Below are 21,660 nucleotides of genomic sequence, written 5' to 3'. Positions count from 1 at the left end.
AGACGGAAGTGTTACTGCTCCAGCTTGGGAGAAGACACAGAGGACAACAACCACAACAGCAACCACCACCACTACTGCAGCAACCACCACTATGTCACCCCTCAAGGCAGTGCAGAAGGCAGGAGAGGATATTCCGGAACGGGACAACCCTCCTTTGCTTCAGGGAACAAGACTTCATTAGGACATATCGACTCAACCGGCAAGCCATGCTACGCCTGCTACACCACATTGAGCCACATATTACAGCCAGCCTGCAGACACCACATAATATACCACCTGTCACAAAGCTGCTAGCAGTCCTTCATATGCTGGCAAGTGGCTCATTCCAGACAACGGATGCACTGGTTGCTGGTGTGTCACAGCCGTATTTCTCGGTCTTCCTGCCGAAGGTATTAGACGCAGTCATCTCTCTGACACCCCACCACATCTATATCTCCAACATCCAGCAAATGCGGCAGGTGGTAAAACAGGGTTTTTATCAATTTGCTGGCTTTCCGCATGTGCTCGGTGCAATGGACTGCACCCATGTCCGACTTGGCCCACCTGCAGTAACAGAACATACAGGAATCGCAAACATACACATTTAATAAATGTGCAGGCCGTAGTGGACCACCGTGGACTATTTACAAACATTTTAGTCAAGTATCCTGGTAGCATCCATGACACCTATATATTCAGGCACAGCAGGATCAACGAACACTTCCAGGATGGCCAATATGGTAATGGCCTACTTGTGGGTAAGTCAACAAACCTAGCAATATACACACAACACCTGTAGGACACATAAGACATACACCACTCCAAAAACACATGGCTAGGGTAACACAGATGTGCAGGTAACAATACATATGCACGATGCTGCAGCACAGCATAATCAGTGCACAGAACAAACACATACATCCACATGTATGTAACACACTCATAACTTGACAGGCACACCACGTGAAGGACAGGTGGAGATATGTACCCTTTGCCAACAGATGTCCACAAACCACTACAAGTGCCCTCAGGTTGGCTACTACATACACGTCACACACACATTACACCAAACAAATAAATAGAACAGCAATGTCAATGGCATATACCATGGTCATGTAACAAAAGTCACACATAGGCACAGACCCCTTAAATCATGCTGTGCAAGTCTCTGCCAAGAACAAACATCAAATGCCAGACAACTGGTGCCAATACCAACTACATCTCATCAACACATTCCTGACTTACCTTTAGTGTGCATATACATCTGCCTGATGCATTGGGTTACACACATAGGAATACAAAATTAACGGCCATCTCATAGCATGTGCCAGATTTGTGAGAAGTGGCACCACACCTATTGTAGTGCCACCTCACATGCACCACTTACTGACCCACAACACCATCATGCCTGTACCGTAAACAATAAATGGCCCACCATGGGGAAGAGTCACTGTTAGACAGTGCAGATCATGGATGCCATAGTGGGACCCGGTAGGAGTATTTAGGACATCACTGACTTTACATGCACTGTGCAAAGGGACACATTTGCTAAGTAGCTGAGCCCCATCCCATAGCCTGCACTGTGCATGTGTTGACCGTATAAATGCTGATTCATGTATTGGAAGGTAGGTGAGTTATTGGTAGTAATGTTGATCATCCAGAAACAATGGAATACACACCTTTGGACACCTGATGACTGGCACAAACATCAGCTGCCACTCAAGATCACTAAGGGACATATGTAAGAGCCCTCAGTGCCATTGTCATGGCCTGCACTGTATGTACAAGGTGGCGGATGACCACTCTTTTGTGACTTGAAGCCACATTGTAAATCTGCCCCCCCGTTCGCAGCACTTGGCGTAGAAGGGGCATGCAATGTGGGTTTCATAGGTGTGTCAACACAAGATACATAGCGTGATGACGCTGACTCAGATGTAGGTGTCACCTAAAATCTGAGGCAGTGCCAACATCAAACACCATCCCAGGGGTGCTGCTTGCAGGTTGCAATAAGGAAATAGACTATGATTTGACCTCATATGAATGTGCCACCTATGCATGCTGCATACTGCTGCACACACAGAAAAAGCTAATTTCCCATGAAAATAGTATATGTATAGGAAGGTGTCCATTCCTGCACAGATATATCCACCTCCACAGGGCAGCCAGCCAAGCACCGTGGTGTAAGCCTGGCAGTGTTGGTGCTTGGCTGCATATTAGGCGCCTGCACAGGGGACAACAAAGGGTTGCCTTGTAACATATTACACATAGTGCATTCCTGCGTAGTGAAAATGATGCAGCACAGCGCTGTCAATGTTGGAGCTGTGTTGTGCACAGTCACTCACTCATTAAAATGGGCCTAAGTGTTGCACTTCATCTGTACTTACAGATGTCAAAATGGCTGAGATGTTCAGGTTTTGTAGGGCTACCATGTCGACACTACATCTGACCCAATTGTGTTGCAAGGATGTGTCATATCCCCTCTAGTGACAACACACTGCTACAAAGATGCACTACACAACAAAACACATGGTACATACATACTGAGCATCAGTTAGGAATCCACATTTTTTGTTCCAGGTCCTTCGGCCAGTACTCAAGATTGTCATGCCTAACAACACAGTGCTAGTAAAACTTAGCACAAGGCCAAGAACCCACACCATACCACAAACACATATGAGTCACAACCAGCTCAAATAACAACTGCCATGCTACAGACTAAGCATGTTGCAAGCTTTAACAACAACTTAAATCTTTTATCCTTTGCAGCAGATCAGGGTTACAGCATATAGCCGTGGGTGATGACCCCATTTGCAAACCCAAACACAGCAGCAGAGTGTGCCTACTATGAGGGGACCGGAGGCAGCCTCCTTTATGCCCCACACATTGTGTGAAAAATAATACTCATATGTGCCACCCTGCACAACATATGTGTAGGAATGAACGTGACAATGTATGACCAGGTTGCTGACCTGCCTGAGGAGGAGGAGGATGGTGCTGACGATATGCAGGAGAAACAGCACAACACAGCTGCTGGGGTACGCCGGAGACAGCATATCGTTGATAACTTTTATACATGAGAACCACTGAAATCACCATGTTAAATTTGTGAATAAACACTTCACATATACAACCACTCCTGCTTTGGTCTATTGAATCTCCACTACATATACCATAGAAATATGAGTCGAACCTCAGGGAGCATGTAACAATTACTAATCTGACAAGTAATGTATCGACATCATATGTGATGTGTTAGATTTTACTGCCACCAACACACACATCACTTACAGCCTTATCACTAGTGTGTGACAACTGAAGAACACAATCCATGGACCACAACATATTTTGTACATTCACATTGCTAAACTTACTTATCAATAGCTCATCACACCCAACTACATCATGTCCTAATAGGATGTACGAAAGGGGCCCACACATGAGGTAGGGGATGTCAAAAAATTGAAATTAAGTTATGTTGGAACTGAACACTGTCACAACAAGAGTTGCAGTGGCTGCATGGAACATGTGTGATGAGGGGGGACTTCATTGGTAACTATGGTCATCATGATTTGCCCAGGGATATTAACCAATGGAAGAAGTTGAGCCTGCGCAGTCTATCCATGGCAATCTGTCCTGCCACTGCCATGGGGCACAACCTTGACACAGGGTAAACATGACCTCACTCATTGCATGGACATGTCTGTGGAATGCACATTAGCATGGATGTGAACATATGCAGCTAGGGCTGCAGGTCCACCATACAAAACCAACAACCATTGGTAAATGCAATGAGTAAAATCAGAAATTTGTGATCAAACCATATTCTGGGTGGAATGTAGGCAGAATGTGTCATACTCTCTATGTACCAAAGATGTATATCCTGCATGCAAACAGCCTTCAATTACTCGCCTAAACGCCGTTTAGTGAATCGGAATATCCAGAGCTCTGATTGAGCAGACAACCCATACAAATAAGGCCCGGAACACAGGAAAAATCTGAAAATCAACTCTCGGATGGTGAAAACAAGATGGCGGCCGCGAGTCCGCGATATATCGAGACGAAGGGCTCGGCGCGTAACTCCGGTCGAACAGAGCTGCACCGGACAGACTCTGGAACACGCAGCAGGCAGGTGCCCCTGCACCCCCCCTCTATATAAGAAACAGGGATAAAACAAAAAAAGGAAAACTGACTCACCGGGAGGCCAGGGGGAGAGCGGGACGCGGACTGAAGAGGGAAGCGGTTGTTGCGACTGTGTGGGACGGATGGGAGTGGAGACCCTGTGGCACCGTTATCTCCTACAGATCTGGAGTGGCGGGAAATACCAGAAACCCTGTAACATAACCTTCCAGGCTGAGAAGCAAACTTACCAGCACTATAGCCCGATATCCAACACTCGGAGGGATGGAACATGGCCGAGCAGAAACAAAAGAACAACCTAGCACATGGGGAGAGCTCACACCAAACTAATAAGTAACGCGATTCCTAGCTACTTCTGACCAGAAGCACTCACTCAAAATGATCTGAATCAGCACTGCCATCAGTCCCAGATTTATGATATACAAAACCCCTAATAATAACAATTAGTCCACCGAACTCCGCACAATGGGTAAACCCAAGAGGCAAGAAGGGCCGGAACAAGATGTAACAAATTTGGTTGAGCCTCCAACACGAACACATGCTGGAGGGGCAAACACTAACTCACCCTCCACAGAAACCACGCTGGACACGATCCTGCTTGCAATCCAAGAATCCTGCGAGGCTCTTGATCAAAAAATAGACTCTCTGACAGTGGATCTCTCCCTACTAAGGGACGACCATAGCAGGTTGACAGATAGAGTGTGCTCAAATAAGAGAGCACTGGAACAGCTGACTCTGGGCCATAAAACCATCACAGCTGACTTGAGCGAACTTGCCTCCAGAGTGAGACACCTGGAAAATAGAGCCAAAGACGCCGAAAACCACGCCCGGAGAAGTAATATTCATATAGTGGGTCTCCCTGAAAAATCAGAGCTCGGAGCAAACTGCATGGAGTTGTTTCTCGAGAATTGGGTGAAACAAACAATTCCGCCAGAGGGGTTGTCCCCCTTTTTTCCATCGAAAGAGCGCATAGAGTACCAGCCAGACTCCCCTCACCGGGAACGGGACCAAGGCCGGTACTCGCAAAACTACTACATTTTAAAGATAGAGACTACATCCTTTCACAAGTGAGACTCAAAGGGGAAGTTACGCTCGACAATCAACGGATAATGCTCTTCCCAGTCTTCACCAGGGAAACACAGAAGCAGAGAGCTTCCTTTAGAGATGCCAAAAAACGACTCTGAGACATGGGAATCCAATATGCCATGCTTTTGCCCAGCTAAGTTGAGAGTGGCGCACAGAGACAGAACTCACTTTTTCACATCACCCCAACTGGTGTGGGACTGGTTGGAATCGCTGGAGCAGTTGACTTCTACTCCACGAGAAAAGAAGCCGAAGACGACCAAAAACAACGGACTGGGGCGCACAGCCGCGGTTCAAGGGAGATCCCCCTAGAACGCCAGTCGTCTAAAGAGAGGGAAGAAGCTGTGACCAATGTAGCTTTACTGAGTGGAGGAGACCTGACCATTACTAGGTCATCGGAATCACTCTCAGATCAGGACTCCGACTTGGGTCACACGTCAATCTCTTCTCAAGGCACATCCGTCAGCATGCCAAAAGTAACTCCGAAGTCATCGGAGGATCTTACTTGAACATTCTGGCTCGAAACACCAAGACCACTGAAAGAAGGATAACCAGTTCTCATCACAGAAATGAACACACTGTGAGAACTGCATAGGAAGTGTGGGAATCCCAATGATATGCAACCAATACCAGATGATTCCTCTCTGTAACTTGGTGAACCGTGCAAGAACCGTACACCAAGGGCTAAGGATCACTAGACTAAATATGATAAAGAATAATGATTTAAAGTGATAATGGGCTGTACTATATTGTGAATGGGTCGGGGAGACCAGCCCGGATACAGGCTCTTGGTCCCTGGTACACTGCCTTACCCAACTGTTGTTAGTCTTAGATCTTATAGTTTGGACGGGGATAGTTTTAAATGCCGGTCCTGGGGAAAGGAGGGGGGGAATTGGGGAAGTAGTTTGTTGAGTAGTAAGGGAGTAACATCCAGCACCTATATGATAACCAAATTTTACTGTATAGAAACACGAAGAGGGAAGAACCTCTGGGTGACATGGGAAGAAGAGCAGACTGTGAATCTTTATGATTGCATAATGTGGATTCCTCCCTGAAATAAAAAATTGTCACTTGGAATGTTAGAGGCTTGAATAGTATGAGTAAAAGATATAAAATTTACAACCAGCTCAAAAGGAGAGGCGTCCATATAGCAATATTGCAGGAAACCCATTTACTGGAACAAGAAGTCAGAGCTTTAAAGAAACGATGGTGTGGCCAGGTGTTGGCGACAACCTACTCAGCCTTCGCTAGGGGGGTGCTAATTTGGATACGCCCTGGGGTCCCTTTCCAAAAAAAACAAGGAATACTAGATAAGGAAGGTCGATATGTCCTGATCAATGGGAGGCTGGCAGGCAGAGATATTACAATAGGAGGGATATATGCTCCAAACCAAGAATAGGGAACGTTCCTTGCTAGGCTTTCAAGGGAACTCGGCTCTAATCTCACCCAAGCTACCATAATAGGAGGAGATTTTAATTGCATAGCAGACCCCACCTTAGATAGATCACACCCACCACTACCTGGATCACCAACCATTAAGACGGCTAGCCAATTTCTGAAGGGCAACGCCAATGGGGATTTAGCGAATGTTGGAGACATGTCCACTCTACTACTAGGGACTATTCATTCCATTCTCAAATCCATGACTTACATGTCTGCCTAGACACAATCCTAGCTTCCCCCGAGATACAAAGTATAGTGGGTTCCGCAGAATATTTATGTAGTACCCTCTCAGACCACAACCCGTTCCTGATCTCATTGACCTGGGTGAAAGAGAGAGCCTGCATTCCGACCTGGCGACTTAGAGCGGAGATGCTGGAAGATGAGGCATTGAAATGCTCTATGACCGAATCCATTAAGGACTTTTTCACCCTCAATACAGGAACAGCGCCTTCTAGGGCAATAGAATGGGAGACTTTTAAATCTGTAATCAGAGGGAAATGTATAGCAGACAATATTGGGGTATGGAGATCGTTGTAACAAGATATCCTAAAACTTGAAGAAACCCTTAGAGGCTTAGAGTGCCAGAGACCTGATCACCCTGAAGTAGCCTCTGACATCACAGCCATTAAGGGGAAAGTGGCGGAATCCACAGAAACACTTTGCCAATTTGACTATAAGAAATACCTAGACAGACAACACACAGAAGGGGACAAGGCGAGCTCACTCTTGGCATGGATGGCTGCTCCACCGAGACAGCAATCCGTGATAATGGAGATAGAAGACATACTGTAGATGGGGGACATTTATACGAACAAAAGACAATTAACCAAAGATTTGCAAATTATTATGCTCAGCTATATGCCCCTCCCCCAGAGATGTTGACCCCTACTCAAGTGAAGACTTTAGAGGAGCTTGCACTCCCCCACCTAGAAGAGAGAGAAACATTAACCCTAGCTGAACCTGTTACGATACCTGAGATTAGAGCTGCAGTACAAAACATGGCTAGAGGGAAGGATGGACTACGGGTAGAGTTATACAGTACGTTTCTGGAACAACTAGCCCCACACTTATGTAACCTGTATAGAGAAGCAAAAGAAAAGAATGCCCTCCCTCAAACCACCAATGAGGCGATTATGATTGCCCTGCTGAAGCCCAATAAACCAATGAGAGATGTGCGCTCATACTGCCCTCTCTCCATGTTAAATCTAGATTATAAAATACTTAGCAAAATACTAGCCTCCAGACTCTTATCCTTTATGACAAAACTGATACATAAAGATCAAGCCGGATTTATCCACAGCGCAATACCGCACAGAACGTACGGAGACTAGTATCCATTATCCAATCGGGATCACCAACCCTACAAACAGCCGCGATCATCTCAGTAGATATAAAGAAGGCTTTCGATAGTCTCCGGTGTGACTCCCTTGAAAAAGTAATGCTGAAATTAGGTCTCGGACCTGAGTTTGTGAAATGGATGCAGTTACTTTACACGAAGCCTACAGCACGTGTTCAAACGGGTGGAACAATTTCAGACCCTTATCTAATTGGTAGAGGCACCAGACAAGGGTGCCCATTGTCACCGTTACTCTTCACAATCGCAGTGGAACCGCTGGCCAGAATGGCTAGATCAGGGTTACATTTTGAAGGGCCCCAAGTAGGAACACAGAGACACCATATTGCACTATACGCAGATGATATGCTAATCTTCCTTGGAGACAGGGACTCGGAACTACCCGGAGCTATGATCATGCTGGAAAGCTTCGGTGAAGCTTCAGGCCTTAAAATAAACTGGAGGAAGTCGTCCATTTTCCCATTAACAGAAGGAGTCCAAACGATGACCGATACAAGAGGACTCCCCTGGACACCCACTACATTTCACTATTTGGGTGTGAATATTTATCATAAATCCACAGATCTACTAGAGGGAAACATACACACTGCAATTAGCAAACTGAAAACCGAAATACAGTTTTGGGGGACGCTCCCCTTAGCGGTTATGGGAAGAGTAGCAATACTAAAAATGATAGTGCTCCCAAGATTTCTGTATTTTTTCTCCACCATACCTCTGATCATACCTAAATCAGTATTTAATGACCTTAACTCTATCATGTCTAACTTCATATGGGGAGCAGGTAGACACAGACTGGCTCTGAACACTCTTAAGAGACCCACTCTGGAGGGAGGGCTCGCAGCTCCTGATATGGAAACCTATTATTGGGCGGGCCAACTACAATGGTTGGCAAGATTCCTAAATGAAGACTCAACAGTCCTGGAACAACAGAAAATTTTTAAGTCACTTCCCCATACTTTGTTGGGAGTACTGCTAACCCCAGGAGGGAAAAAACTATCACTACCCCCGGAATGGCAAGTTAAATTCACTTGGGAGAGAAATCTTAGGCGCTCGCACTCGAGCGTCCCCTATGCTCCAGACATACCAGTGACGGGCCTTTTTAAAACTGATAGGAGGACAGGCTTTAACCGGTCTAAAAAGACTAGCCAGATACAATATTAACACACTAGGAGACCTATATCATAATGGGCAGCTTAGGACCTTCGCAGAATTGCATGAGCGCTTCGAGATTCCACCGGGGACATTCATAACACATACAGCGATAACTAGGATTATCCAGAGAACTTGAAAAATGGGAATACAAGAACCGCCTATACACGAGGGCTGCAGAGTTATTTGTACTCGGGGGGATAGAGGGCTGATTTCTATACTCTATAAGGCACTACACAAAGACACCCTCACTCCACTAAATAACCTTAGACTGAAATGGCAATCAGAATTGTGGACCACGATAGAACTGCAACAATGGGATAGAATCACGTCACATATATACCCCGTAACAAGGAATGCTTGCTTTAAACTAATAAGTATTTATATCTACCATAGAGCTTACCTCACCCCCCGTAGACTTGCAAAGATTTATACCTCTAGTGGGAGTGGTTGCCCCAGATGCACAGAGGCAGAGGCAGAGGCAGGTCTAGAACATATGCTTTGGAACTTCCAGCAGGTAGTACCCTACTGGGAGGAAGTATTTAAACGTTTGGGAATGATCATGGATCGTAAACTTCGGCCTTTCCCGCTGTCCGCTTTGCTAGGGGACTTTCCCTGCCCCGCTGCCAAAAAAACTACTAACAAATTCATTGATTTAGCATTAATTCTAGCTAAAAGAGAAATCACAACCCACTGGAAAGCAACTGAAGGACCTCAAATACAAAGGTGGTTGAGTACGTTGTTAAAATGGGCGGAAGTGGAGGAACGTATTTTACATCGAGAAGCTGCCCAGGGAAGGGGATCCAGAAACACTGCAAGCCGATGGGACATAATTGTGGATAGCCTCAAATACCCAGATGAACCAGAGTCAGACGACTCACAAAGGAGATAGCGGCCTTAGAAGAAATTGTTTTACTGTACAGTATTCATTCTTTAAAACAGAAAGGTTGTAACTGGTTGCTGGATGTGAGGGTGGGTATAAGAGGGAAGTTGGGGTAAATTTCACACAGCAAAAGTGGAAGTGTTAATGCTTGCAGGACAAGCTTGATTACTTGAGTTGTGAGTCTTGCAAAGCGCCAGGGTAGGGTAGTGTCATGTTTTTACTACACAACTCCCCCTTATACTATGTTGTGCTGTTTTGAATAGACAGCCCACACATGGTGTTGTCAGGGGTGTGCTAAGAGGCACACATCATGTGGGGCAGCACTAGGGGCCAGAATCATGAGAGGCTAGCACCGCCCTTGCATCATTGTGTGATGCATTAGCAGCACAGAATTAACCTGTAATTTATTGTTGCTTATGTGTTGGAAAATGACACAAAGGCAGCACTCACTTTTCATTACTCAAGTCCCAGGTGCCTCACCAATGTTGTCCTATTGGCCTCTTTGTGTCATTGGGCATTTGATGTAAGAGAGATTGAACATGAATTGGGAAGAGACTTCTGGCAGTTCCATGTTCCAGTTCATGTTCTGTCACAGACAGCCTCTACCGCCCACATACAACACACATGTGCAGAGTCTGTTCCACTGGCCTACAACTCCTCACTGACAATATGAGGCTGCACTGTATCAGCTTCATCTCCGCCACATCACTCACTAACCTGCAACTCCAGATGCATCCTTTGACCACAGAGCAAGTGTGTCAGTGTTAAACGCAATGTCTATGCCCATGTACTTCTCCCTCACTGGATTGACAATAGTGTACAATGGCAACAATGGCAGGCCAACCACTATTTGCAATACATACATGTCACAATGCAGTCAATGTGCAGGTAGATAAAGCAACTGAACATGAGTCCACAGCCATAGCAATTCCTTAAGTGTGTCTGCCTTGCGATGGCACACACATTTAACTCTGTTCATTGCAGGGTGTGTAATGCAAATCCCCAACACCTTGCAATACCCACATAATCCTAAGGCAGTAGCGTGTCTGTGAGCTATGATGATGACATAGTTGTTACCTACATCTGTTGCAGGCAGAAATGCCATGGGTGTGACAATTGTCTTGCCACTGCTATAACCATAGCATGGACCTCAGATGGAAAATACATGATCAAACAGTCCCAATTGGCTGTGATGGTGTCGTGCACACAGACAGCTGCATGACAATGCCACATATTAATGTTGCAGGGTGTAGCACCACAGGACTCGCTGGCCCATTGCTAGTGTTCAGATGTGTGGCTCTAACTCACCTGAGTGTCTGTGTCATTGTGTGAATGTAGTGGTGTGTCTGTTACACTGATTTCCACTAGGATGACTAGCTCACTCCTCTCAACTAGTTCACACTGAAATTTGTTGTCCACTCGCAGTGACTATGATTTAACACTAAGCATGGTTTACCTTTCATGTCTAACAGGTGAACCAGCCCCCTACACGATTGGTGAAGTGGCACGTTTCGAAGACCCAGATGTAGCCAGTAAGTGTGATAATGTATGTCCTGTGAAGTAATCCAGGGTTTGGTGTGAGTGAGTTTTGTGTTGAATATAGTGCCAGATGTGATAAGCTGTCCAATGATCAGATATCAAAGTAGGCTGGATGGTGACATCATGGCCCATTTTAAAGAGCCCCAAGTACCACCAGAGGGACATGTCTTGTGAGGCCCGTGGTGCGCAATGGCCAGCATTGTGTGTACAAGGTGGTGACAAGCCACATGTAGGGCCATATGTAACTAAGAATGACAGAGTGCAACGCTGTGAGAAAACTGGCAGTGGTGCACTCCGTCATTATCACAACACCAGGATGCACCATATTGATCCCAATTTGGTGCATCCCTGTATTGTCATGAAGGTGGAGGACTGGGCTGGCAATTGTCCCCCAGCACGGCGCTCCATCTTTTGCACTTCATGTATGTTTCACTTTTGTGGAATGTAAGTGGCTTGCATGCAGGTCAAGACCCAACGTGTGCTGGCAGGGAAGTGGGTGTGAAAGGAATAGTAGTGGCATATCCTGTATGGATGGGTGTCTACCCCTCTAAACATGAATGTAGATGTGATTGACCTATGGAAACCAGCTTCCTAGTTGGGAGCCCTCTTAACATATGGTCTGTTCCTTGACTCCATGTATGAGTGGTCAGGCCTTGGTGGATGGCCAGGACTGTTGAGATGACAGAATGGCCATCTCCCCTTAGGCTCAGGCGGAGAGGAATACCATATTTGTAGGTAGATGTGATGTTCACAGTGTAGGTGACAGTCATGTTGATCAGGCTTGCACGTGTACCTATCAGCTCTGACCCCTTATGGTTACCAACAGCATCCCATCCTCCCAATGACATGTCCAAGTTACTGATGATGTATGGTTGGAAATAGACACAGATGATTAGGAAATTTGGTCCTGATCAATGTAAAGTTAGCGCCGCCTTTGCATCATTTTTTTACACAAAAGTGGTGCAAACTTCCAAAATATTGGTTCATTTTGTAGGTTTCCGTCGCTTTAGTGTAAAAAATATGATGCAAAGGCTGCATTGACGTTACATTTATCAGGGCCTTTGTCTTTTCTGGAATGTGAGTTGGAGTGCATGTGTAATTAGATGTAGCAGTGTAAGCTAGTAACCTGTTCAGACATCACACAATGCTGACACTGATGGTTGCTTGTCTCCATATTACAGCTACCAACATGACCAGTGAAGAAAGGCATGATTTTCAGAAGAGGGCAGTAAGGTACCGCCACATCCTGGCAGTGGAGTCTGGGTACAGATGCATGTGTCGTCCCTTCCATGGAGAGAAGGCAACAGCGGAATGGCGGGCATTCCCACATGGGGACCCCACACTGCATAAAAAGTCTCAACAAGCTCAAGGATCATCAGCAGTGCAGGGGGGCACAGCTGGCACCACCCCAACTACATCGGCTGCAACAGTCACCACAGCAGCGCAACAGCCCACACACCTGCTGCCATTGCGATACAGTTGCTGCACGATCTGCAGAGGGACGTGTCCCTCGTATTCCAACGTTTGGACAGATTGGAGGAAGAGGTTGCCGGAAATAAGAAGATGTTAAGATACATAAAGAAAAAACTTAAAAAGGCAAAACTGACTTTTAGCTGATCTGCCACCTCCAAGTTCTGTCCCCTCCCTTATGATGTTCTTATATATTTTGTTGTGGGTTTTAGAGCGTTAGTGTTAGGTTAGTGTAGGCATATAGATTAGATAGGATAATTGTAGTTGGGGGGTGTTTTTTTTTACTTATGTGTTAATTCGTGGGTGGGTGGATTTTCACCGAGGAGTCTAAGAGTGAAATCGGACGATAAGATTTGTGATAACTCCGATTTCCCTTTTTGAAGATGGGGACAATACACGCGGATTTCCATGAGGAAGGGATTCCTGCACTCATTGCCGCATTTAAAACATTAAGCATTATAGGTGCCCACATCTGAAGATATCTTTTGTATAGGTCCATTGGAATTGCATCAGGGCCCGGCGCTTTGTGGCTAGAGCCCTCCTGCATAGCCACCAACACCTCATCTAGTGTGAATCTGATGGCCAAATATGGGCTATCACCTAATATCTTATCCATTACCTCCCATGAGCTCCCCCCACGAAAATCCCACTAAAATGTCTCACCCACACGTCAGGGAGAATATTGCACCCCAGCCCATCAGGTGTTTCTGTCTCAAAGGTACCCCTATTTACTATTTTCCAGAACAGGCTTGAGTTTTTGGTGCGCAACGCCTGCTCCAGATCCTCCCAAGCCTGCTCCTTGATCTGTTGTTTTCTGACCTTCCGAGCAAGTTTATACTGAGCCCGCACTATGCACACATAGAGCTTATCTCTGGGATGGACCTTCAATGCCCTCTTCAGCGCCTTCACCACATAACAAGATTTGTTGAACCATCCTCCTAGATGCTTAGGAATAACCTCTTCATTTTTGATCAAGGACTCCTTGATAGCGTAATTTACTATATTCACAGCCTCAATCACTTCCCCTGGTAGTGGGGATTCGGCCAAAAGAATCTCAATTATCAGATTAAAATTTTGTTTTACCACCCTCTTCACTACCTGTAGGATGCTCACCTGTCTAGCAAATTCTTCTACCTTGATCTTTAATTCACAAACATACCGGCCCGCTAATCGCCGATGTACACTTATTGCATGGAAAATTTAGGGACACTATAAGGGGGTTATGATCACTAAAATACTGCCTTTGAACCTCTCCATACAGGATCAAATTTCTCATTACAGGGGATACAAAAATATTATCAATTATAGACCCCGCCCCTTTCGCCTCAAAAGTTGGTACCTGATTTTCACAGACAGATTGCAGGTCAAAGATGTTCAGCAAACCCAAACTCTGCAGCCCCTTGATAAGTGACCTACCCCTGACATCCTGTATACCTTCAAACGCAGGCATGTTCTGCTCCCGTTCGAAAGGGTTCTCAGTGGTATAGCCCCCAGTCTTCACATTAAAGTCTCCTGATACAATTGCATGGAATTCCAAACCCCAGGACTCCAACCTTCCCTTCAGTATCTGCAGTACGGAAAAAAGGGCCTACTTTGACAGACAGAGTCCAATACTGCATTATAGAATTTAACCAAAAGGACATTATACTTTTTTGGGAACATCACCCAGATGATAAGGAGACCCCGATGGTTGCAATTAATCTGATAAACTCTAGAGATCTTAGAGATGCGAACCATGGTAACTAAGCCCCGTTAGGGTGACTCCCGGGCACCTGTTCAGCCGGAACGGCAAACCTTTGAAGCCCATCCCATACCGCAGCTCCTTCTGACCAAGTTTCTTGGAGTAAAATAAAATCAAAACCTGAAATAAACTTTACCCATTGCACATCTTGTAGCATTGAATTTCTCCGAAAGATCTTCCGTTGGATCCCCGCCGACACCAGAAAGACCGTGACCCACGCCCTCGTCACGAGCCGCCTGGACTACGGCAACACACTATACGCAGGAACCACCGCTAAACTCCAGAAACATCTGCAACGAATTCAAAACACCTCCGCCCGCCTCATCCTCAACATACCCCGCAACAGCCACATCTCCGCCCACCTGAGACACCTGCACTGGCTTCCCGTCAACAAAAGGATCACCTTCCGACTCCTCACCCACGCACACAAAGCCCTCCACAACAAGGGACCCGAACTCCTCAACCGCCGCCTCAGCTTCTACACTCCCACTCGTCCTCTTCGCTCCGCCAACCTCGCTCTCGCCGCCGTCCCTCGCATCCGCCGCACCACGGCGGGTGGGAGGTCCTTCTCCTACCTGGCGGCCAAGACATGGAACTCCCTCCCCACCATCCTCAGGACCACCCAGGACCACTCCGCTTTCCAGAGACTACTCAAGACCTGGCTCTTCGAGCAGCAGTAACCCCTTCCCCCTAGCGCCTTGAGACCCGCACGGGTGAGTAGCACGCTTTATAAATATTTATGATTTGATTTGTTTTGAATCATATCCCCCCACATTCCAAGAGCTTAGCCGAGTCAGGGAAGACAGTTCACTCAACCCTCCCAAGCCTGGGGCTGTATTAGAGGACCTCAATGGACTACCGTATCCTTTCCCTCCTGTATTGCCGAATAATCCCCTAATCCTTCTTTTTCCAGGGGGCCTACCCACCCAATCCTTCTAACAAACAAAATGTCCGTTGTGTCCTTACAGTTAAAATCTCAGGTTTTGCTCAACCAATGTCCTGTCTTGTTCATTAACTGATCAGTGGATTCATTTGTTCCCAGGGGTAATGGAGGAACATTTGTCTGTATTAACACATAGGGGGCGCAAGCAGTTGGAAGCTCCAAACGGGCGAGTGGAAACCATTACAAGAGTGCAAATTCTGACCCCCACCCCCACTCTTGAACCGGCCCTGCTTTCTCTCCAGTCCCGTCTGAGGTTCTCCCTCTGATACCATTGCTACCAGATTCCCCTACAGGCCTATACAATTTTTCCTGGGCCGTCTTTACGAGGTTTTCAAGGTTGCCTGTATTCGGATGGTGCGGTGGATGCTGGGTAACACTTTTCTGAGTTGCTAGGTTTTCCTCCAGCAGGCTTTCCTTTTCCGGAATGGGGCCATAATCCTCAAAAACCAAAGACCCACATTTTTGGGATATTATACTGGCCCCCCCACCAGGAAACATCAAGGAAACTGTTGGTTCCAGGGCCTGCAATTTTTCCTTTACCAGGCTCAGGCATGCCTCAATCATCTCCTTGAATTTGTCCAAGAGGTTTTCAAAACCAGGACTTTGCCCTGACTGGCACAGATACCTTCCTGAAAACCAGAGCAGCTCAAATTTTCGGAAAGTGCCAATATAGATTTTTTCCCAGGTTTCCTCGAAGATTTTTTCCTCTTTTGCAGAGGGCTACTACCGCCGGGAGGGGAATCGGACAAAGTACTGTTGCCATTTCTTAAAGGCTCATCCACAACACTATTTCCCACTGCTGCCAAGAGGGATTTAAACAAATCTGCCTGCTGTGCCACCAGTGGACCATCATCATTTCCAGCACAATCATAAACCTCATCAATGGCTGTACTTGGCTGCCAGTCACTTATTTTCTTTGAAAGGCTTTTCTCAGCCAAATATATCTCCTTCGAAACTACCCCCACTGCTCGGGCTCAAAAGGAGTCAAGAGTCGAATTTCGTGGCCCCCTGGCCCCTACTGATTGATCGCATTTCTGCAGAGTCCTCTTCCTACCCATCCGGCAGACCCATCCAGCAAACAGCCCTTCACCAAATATGTTTCTCAAATGCTAGACAATTACAACTTTGTGGGGGTGAGTCAAGAAACCTCCTCCAGCTTTGATTTAGTGGGGATTTTACAAATTAGCACTCACTCTACTTTTACCGGAAGTCAGAGGGGTAGCCCAGCCAAGCCTCTTCCGGCCGCTGATGGCTGCAGACGGGCCCACTCTTGGCACCGCGGTGCACTTTCCCTTTTTTAAAGCGACCCCGGCCTCCTGACCGGGACACTGTAGCCTGGGAACTGGAGTCCTCCTTACTGCTGGAGGCACCACTCAATACCGCAAAGTGCGTCCCGTGCCGCTGTGCTCTTTCCCTTTTTTGAAGCATCCCCAGCCTCCTGACCAAGAAGCTGTGAGCTGGGGAGACCTCAAACTTTTCCCCAAACTTCCTCTATCAAAGTGAGGGAGCAAGGATGGGAGCTCAAATAGAAGCTCACATGGGCTGAAGGCAGCCCTTTCTTAAATCACTGTGAAAAAAAAAAACAAGCGTTGCAGCTGGATGCTCAACTTCATCCTCAAGGTTTCATCTGGCTGGGCATCTATCACAAATTTTATCATTTTCTCCAAAACCCCATTGTTTCAGGGCAATTTGAACTAGAAGAATGTTTATTATGCACTCACACAACTGGGTTTGGTGGCTTGGTGGGCTAATACATTTACTTCAGAGGCTTGTGTTTAACATCACGGTTTCAAATCCTGGTGGGTCCATCCAGCCTTTCATTCTTCTTCACTGGCCCCAGGCAACTGATGGAGGGCAAACGCCCAAGCAGGGACTTCACTCACGGTCACCATCTGCCAAGAAAAAGATGCAACAGGGCACTGCTTTCCCCGCATTACATGTGGACGGCTCAAGTGACTATGGGCACATTTCAGAGCGAAGTTACAACGCCACCTCCTTCTCACAACGTTGATTGCTAATATATATATATATATATATATATATGTGTATATATATATATATATATATATATATACAAATGTATTTTTTTTATATATATATAAATGTATAGTACATTTATAGTTAAGCTTTTTCCACGCATATACTTTTACCAAACATGCTTGTACCAAAAAATATTGTTGTAAAGGCATGCGTGGTAAAGGCAAATTCATCGTTGTAAAAATTATCGTTGTATAAAAGACATGTGTGGTAGTGTAGCGCTCGTATTGACGCAGAGTAAAGGTATGCATGGTAAAGGCATGCGTTGTTTGGTCATGCATTCTTTATGTGGTTCTCACCTGTGAAATAAGGTCTTGTGAGAACTGCAAGGATCATGAAAACTGCACATAGTTTTGTTTGAGCAGTTTTTGTGGTTCTGTTTGAACCTTGATTTCTCAGGGAAGACCAGAAGGTCTGCCCTGATGCTGAACTCTGCCATTTCTTAGGTCTCCTGGTTGAGCAAAATTGGGCATTTTTGTACTCTGCTTTTGATTTGTAGGTGTGTATAAAAAAATGGACTGATTTTTACCACTAATTAAATAATTTCAACCACAACTTGTTGGCTCGCATATTTACCATAAACAAGTCCAAGGTTGTTGTACACTAATTTTCAAGCCCTGCCTGTGCCTCTGTGTGCATTATGCATGCGCTTGATTAGTAATATTGTTTTCAGTGAGTGGAGCTCGTGAGGTTCCACTGTACCTCAGGTAACGTTTGAGCTGCGGTACAATGGAAGTACCATGGTGTCAAAAAAGGTAAATAAACACGAAAATGTGAGGTACTGGTTCCTGGGCCGTTAGCGCCTACAAGGGGTCGGATTGCCATAGGGGTTGAATTTAGGACCAACACCACGATACGCAACTCCAATGGCCATGCTCAGTGTGGGTTGGGCACAGGGTCTGGCCAAAGGACCAGTGCCCAACCCCATGCAGCGCATGGCCAAAAGCTGCACGTGGCAGGGGGTCGAGAGCCAATGTGGTGTTGGGTGGCAACAGGGAGTTGGGCACAGGGCCTGGCTACAGGCAAGGCTCTGCAGCTAACATCATGCTGCATATAGCCTAAAGCTATGCTCAATGAGGGAGTTAGGTGAATAAGATAAAAACCCAGTTATTCACTGAAAAAAGCAAAGGTTAAAGTGACATTGTAGTTCAATATGGTAATACAGTTTTACTTCACATTGGAAAAGCATCAGAAATAGACAAAGGTTAAAGTGACATTTTAGTTAGGCAAGGTAATAAGAATTTTAGCTCCTATTAAGAAAAAATCCAGAAAGAAAATGAATTTGAGATGTCATCAGTGATGTCATCAATGGCAGCATCTACCATTTTAATAGGTGAAGTAATATGTGGGGGTATAAGCAGTGCATGGGAGGGTAAAAAATATAGTTAGCTAAGTTAACTAATACTGGTGAATGTCAGTGTTCTTTTGTTTTTTAAACATTAGTTTTTATTTTATTACAACATCTGGTATGTCACTTAAATCGTTGTTTTTTTAAGTGAATGTAGTGTAATGCATAAATGCCTTTGTGTACACGGTGAACTTGCATATCAGACACGTGCACTGATGACAAGTTAAGGCCTTTTGTGACTCCTGCATACTTTACCTGTGCTCACACTAGGGGCCTGTCTGTGTGTTTGGTTCTTGCCTAAAAGCTCCAGATTTCTCGGACCATTATGAATTCTGATTAGAATCCACCAGTGCACTCTCCACCATCTTCTGCCGGTTAGTGTTTTTTACAACTTCCCATGTTTTTTAGGAAACATCTTTGGGGACCGAAGCAAATATGTCCAATTATCAGTGTCTCCGGTGCTTAATTGGTAAAATTATGAGTGCCAGTGCCTTAAGCGCTACTCAGAAGCCCGCAGCAGGTGCACTTAAATGTGAGCTCGCCATATACCAAGGCCACTGATGTAACAAAGTCCCCCGCAGTCCCCACAGTTTGGGGGCGCGGAGCTCCCGGGGGGCCCCCTCAGCCTGAGAGCTCCTGCATGAGGCTGGAGTGGGGGACCTCCATGCACTGTTCTGTGGGACCGTTACGTCACTGCCTCATGCCTCTTTAATCCACTGCCAGACACTCCCGGCCCTTTTATCTCTTTTTTGCAGGTTCTGCTTTCTCCCTTGATAATGCTTTTTGCCGTCTTTCTCTTCCTTCTTCTTTCCTGTGTGTGTGTCTCCTTCTCTTGCTCTTGGGAAGTATCTGACGAGGAAAAATAAGTGCCCTGTTCCCACGAATAAGTGCCTGTGCCCTCTACTGGCAACCATTGACCCAAATTAAGCACTGAGTGCCACACAGAAACATCTTTATATTGTTACTGTTCTGCACCGCTGGTATATCGTCTGCCACTTCCTCACCTGGGACCTGATTACAAAGCCATTTCGCAATTCCAAATCCTGTGAGTCAAGAAATCACCAGGTTTGTGACCTCATGCTCTTTTTGCGAGTCAGAAAATAATTTCCCACTCACGAAATGGGTTCACAGACCCGGTCAAAATTGCAGTTAGCAAGGGGTGTGGAGAGTAATGCTTCCGAATTGGGATTCAGATAGTTATGTATCAATAGCTTGCAAATGCAATTGCAGTCATGAACCATTAGAAAGTTACCCACTCCTCAGAGGAAGTGCCCATAGAGGCGCCCCGTCCGCCAAACTCCCAATAGGGTGGCTGCCACTGTAGTGGCGACCTCCCTGCTAGACCTATAATGACTTTCCCACTGGGCTGACGGGCAGAAACCAACGTTTCTGCCCATCAGCCCATCTGGAAAGTGATGGCAGCATTGTTGCCAGCTCGTAATCGAGCCAGCAACAATGCTGCCGCCCCAGAGGGCACCAGCACCCTCATAATGCACACTGTCTGCACAGTAGACATTGCGCATTACGAGGGTGCTGGGCAGGGGGACCCCTGCACGTGTTCTCCGCCAGCCTTTTTGTGGGGTTGAAACCACCATAAAAAGGCTGGTGGAGCACCAGGTTGTAATCAGCTGATTGCAACCTGCACCCACCCTCAGCCTATCGAGATCACCAATCCCCGGAGAGACAACAGTACCCTGGCGGTCGGACCACCAGGATTGTAATGTGGCAGTTCAACCGCGAGTCTGGTGGTCTAGTATCCACCAGACTTGTAAGTCATTAAAGGGAAAACAGATTCCATGTTGGGAGTCATGTTGAGTGATCACCCAACTTGTGGTCCAGGAAAACAATGGCTGAACCCCACACCCTCATTTGTCTTCACAAACAAGATTTATTTTAAGCAACACCAGTTCTTTTAAGGAACAAAAGCTGCTATTAAAAAATACAAGTGTTCAATTTAGGAATGCAAACTCAGGGATGGTGATCTGCTGTTCCTCATCACAGGGAGTCACAACTAGCAACCTGCCTAAATGAAATGGATTAGATTGGTCATTCTATCATCCCCTGCAGAAAAAGATTTTGCTATGCGACAGGTAATGATCTGTCTCTATTTTTTATTTTGCATAACAAATATTCAAATCTGCATTGAATATACAAATATATCAAATGTGATTTTCACGTTGACTGACCATGGATAATGTGTGTTAAGTTAGCCATAGTTAATGTTGGCCTCAGTTTACATGTTTCACACTAACATGAAACTATACTTTTGGCTGCTGTGCGTTCTTTCTCTCTTTCTTTTGTTTCAGGATCCAAGCTGCAGGAGTTAACCACAATGTTCCAAAATGTTTTGTCTAATTAAATGATTTGAGTCTGGAACTTTCCTCATCTGCCAATGTACTTATTTTGCTAATCTATTTCTCTGTCATTTTTGTGGGCCATACTATGGTTCACTGGCATTGATTTATTTGGGAATAAAGGTTGATGAAGCAGAAATGAAGGTTTTCATTTATTAGCGCTTAAACGTAGTGTTGAAATAATCATGTGTGACTTTAAC

General features: G+C 45.8%; 1 long non-coding RNA gene across 1 annotated transcript in view; it reads left to right on the top strand.

Moving 5' to 3' along the window:
* LOC138260422 (uncharacterized) overlaps nucleotides 1–20,458 on the top strand; it is an 87,638-nt gene extending 67,180 nt beyond the window's left edge. Inside the window, exons 5-6 of the long non-coding RNA XR_011198853.1 lie at nucleotides 11,501–11,560; nucleotides 12,749–20,458. This is a non-coding gene — a long non-coding RNA (uncharacterized lncRNA). The remainder of the gene's footprint in view (nucleotides 1–11,500; nucleotides 11,561–12,748) is intronic.
* The last annotated feature ends 1,202 nt before the right edge of the window (nucleotides 20,459–21,660 follow it).

The sequence above is a fragment of the Pleurodeles waltl genome, chromosome 9 (genome assembly GCF_031143425.1).
Source record: "Pleurodeles waltl isolate 20211129_DDA chromosome 9, aPleWal1.hap1.20221129, whole genome shotgun sequence".
NCBI classification, from domain to species: Eukaryota; Metazoa; Chordata; class Amphibia; order Caudata; family Salamandridae; genus Pleurodeles; species Pleurodeles waltl.
Note: the sequence above shows the minus strand (reverse complement) of the source record. Positions and strands in the feature narration are given on the sequence as shown.